Source organism: Cupressus sempervirens, chromosome 8 (genome assembly GCF_028749045.1).
Source record: "Cupressus sempervirens isolate cs-2001-9-10 chromosome 8, ASM2874904v1, whole genome shotgun sequence".
NCBI classification, from domain to species: domain Eukaryota; kingdom Viridiplantae; phylum Streptophyta; class Pinopsida; order Cupressales; family Cupressaceae; genus Cupressus; species Cupressus sempervirens.
Genome location: NC_143125.1, coordinates 624,144,458 through 624,148,241, shown reverse-complemented (window position 1 = coordinate 624,148,241; position 3,784 = coordinate 624,144,458).

The window sequence follows — 3,784 nt, the reverse complement described above, 5'->3', positions numbered from 1 at the left end:
GAGAGAGAGGGGGGTATGGGAGTGTGTGTAAGAGATAGTAGGGGTTGTGAGAGAGAGTAGGAGGTGGTAGAGAGAGAGAACGAGATGGCAGAGAGAGTGAGAGTGAGAGTAGGGGATGGGAGAGAGTGTGAGAGAGAGTAGGGGATGGGGGAGAGTAGGGGGATAGGGGAGAGAGATAGATAGTAGGCAGTGGGAGAGGGAGGATGGGAGTGTGTGTGAGAGATCTAAAGAGTAGGGGATGGGAGAGGAAAGAGGGTGAGAGGTAGAGAGAGTAGGCAATGGGAGAGGGAGAGTGAGAGAGAGAGAGAGAGAGAGTAGAGGATGGGAGAGGGGAGAGAGAGAGTGTAGGGGATGGAGAGGGGAGAGAGTATGGAGAGAGAGAGTAGGGGATGGGGGAGAGGAGAAAGAGTAGGGAGAGAGAGAGAGAGTAGGGAGAGAGTAGGGAGGATTGAGAGTGATGTGTTTTCACATAGTGCATACGCACTATAGTGCGTACGCGCTTTATAGTGCATACGCACTATGTGAAATCACCTAAAAATGGTCAAAAAGGAGAGAGAGAGAGAGTAGGGGATGGGGGAGAGGAGAAAGAGTAGGGAGAGAGAGAGAGTAGGGAGAGAGTAGGGAGGATTGAGAGTGATGTGTTTTCACATAGTGCATATGCACTATAGTGCGTACGTGCTTTATAGTGCATACGCACTATGTGAAATCACCTAAAAATGGTCAAAAAGAAACTTTGGGGCCCATTTCATCCATTCTCTGCTTTTGGTCTATTGTGCACTTTGTTATTCCAATAGAAATCATGGGTTTCAACATAGCAAACACTATTTCAACACTTTTTGAAGCTAGCAAACACCAAATTCAATCATTGGATACATGATTTGAAGACTTTTTGAATATTCCTTGTATAGAAAAGGTTAGTGCAATCCATTTTAAATATTGTTTGTTGATAAATAGATACAAATTTGATTATAATTTGACATGTTGTTTAATATATAGTGAATTCATTGAAAATTGTATGTTTGAATGAAATGTTATTTCGAAATGGTTAGAAATTTTACAAGTTGTTTGATATATATTGTGTATTCATTCAAATAATTATAATTTATATATTTATTTGAATAATTTGTAATTTACACATTTTAAGTAATTCTGATGTTTGAATAATTTGACATGTAGAAATCATCATCATGCTAAGGAAGAAACCAAAAACTCAAACAAATGAAGATAGGGAGAGAGATTTGGCAATTAAAAGAGATAAAATGAAATTACTATGTGAAAAAAGAAAATTGCAAAGCAATAATGAAGAATTGACTTTGGAAGAGGATCAAGAACCATTGGTACAAACAAACAAAGAGGAAGAATTGGAAAGACAAAGAGAACAAATGAGATTGTTACTCAAGAAGACAATTGAATTGTGAAGCTACACCATCTTCCAATGTTGGAATCATATCATCTGCTACACCATCTTCCAATCTTGAAGTCATATCTTCCTCTCAATTTGAAGAGACACTGATTTGTAGATCAGACGATATAAACACTCCATCATGTCATGTTGAAGGCACAACATCAACACATCAAGTAGGTGATATTCCATCTTTTGCATCTTATTTCCAAGGCACATCATCTTCGGTTCAAGGTACGAAATACACTCAACCTTATGTTGATGTTCAAAATGTTGAGAGAATTGAAGAGATTATAACACCTTCTAGAATTCATTTTAGAAGATCAAAATATTTGATTGATATTGATACTAACATTTTAAAATTAATGCCTGACAAGATTAGCAAGCATACTTGTCAAAGAAAAGTTAATCGTATGTGGAGATTATTTTTTGAACAATTAAATATTATAGGTCAATGCCAATTATTTGTTGAAATGATGAGGAATTTGAAATTTAGGCCTATCATGAAGATTCTTGGGCTAAGAACAATGGACGATTCAAATGAAAAAAATATTGTAAAGAATCTAATGAGTGTTCATGACAAAGTGGGTTCTAAATCACACACCAAAGATAGTAATATCACAAGATGAGTACTTACATTGACAATAGTAAGTAGTCAAATGAAGAAAGATTGACTCATGAGAAAGACAAGCAAAACATTAAAAATTGGTAGAGGTACTCTAAGGAGAGCTATGCTAAGGAGTGAGAGATTGGAAGATCCAACAAAAAATGAATTATGAATATTTAGTAACTAGTAGACTACCGCAAAAAGATAAAGAAATTAGTGAAACTTTGAAATCATTGATTGAAGATTTTTTGAAAAATAACACATGTGTTTCCCCTAATCAAAGAGATGTTTTAAGAAGGAGGATTGGTAGCCAAAATCATGACCCATATGTGAAACATTTTTTGGACTCAACTCAGACACAATTTTTACAAAATTTAAGGGTATGTATCCTCAAATTTGAATAAGTCAAAGATTTTTTGAGATGGGTAAACCTTTTTATGTGAAGATAAATCACACATGCACAACTTGTTGTTGTAGGATACATATTGAATTTTCTAACCATTTTGATGTTTTTAGGCATATATGCGTATTTTTGCATTCTCAATTTGTTTTGTAGGATTGTGACATGAATGAGCCACCAATATTTTCAAGGGAATTCATATCCAACATTTTATGTGAAATAGGGGGCAGCCAACAATTTTACAAGAAATCATGCTTGGATGGTACGTGCTTATTTTGTGGTTCTTTGCAATTTTTATCAACTTGTCAACATATGGATAGTACACATGCAATTGGAAATGAAATAGTAGATTATGGAAAATTTAAGACAGTGAAATATGCTCTAAAAGATTGAAAACATGGTAAAAGATGCGATTTACTCATTGAAGAGATTCCAGTGTATGAGTTCATGAAGATTTTCTGTGAAAAGATTATTTACAAGTATGCAAGGCATACCCATAGAGCTCGATGGCTGGATTTGCAATTCAAGTTGTGTAAGGATACGTTTCCACTGGATACCATTGTTTTGGTTGTAGATTTTGTAGAGAACTACACACTACAACCACAAAATGAGGTGCAAGCAAAGTATTATACTTCTCAATAGGTTTCCATATTTGTTCACATAACATTCATGCATTCACCTACAAGTACAGAGGATGACATGAAGATTTTTAGGGAGTACCATTTTTACATTAGCGATGATCGATCACATTCTATGGAGTTCTTACATGGTTGTTTTCAACTATTTTATGGAGATTTGGCTAATAGAGACATAACATATTATTAGCACATTATTTGGTTAGACAATTGCGCATCTCAATTCAAGAATGCACGAATATTCTATTGGTTGAGCAGGATGCACATGTTGTGTAGAATTCAATATATGTGGAATTTCACAGAGATTGGTCATGGAAAGGGAGAGCATGATGGTGCAGGCACATGCAGCAAAAGATCCTTGGCTTGTGAAGAACTAAAGTACAAAGATGGAGCAATATTGATAGATGCAAAATCTATCATCCAATGGTGTAATGCTACAATGGGTCTAGGTAAGGAAGGTGAGTCTATGGTTCATAGATTTTTTTGGTTGATAGATAATACTAATATTGCACCATATTAGGATTGTTGGATGCTAATAGGATCTAGTGAGTTACACTCTTTTAGAAACTTTGATGCAGGTTCATGGAGTATCCACACACAAAAATTGGTGTGCTATTGTCCATCATGTGTAGAGAAAAATTGGGATGACTGTGAGTCAACTAAATGGGTGGACAAATGAGATATACGAGTTTTGGACCCAACTGACACCTATCGTCCCCCACAAGCACTAGAAATGATAT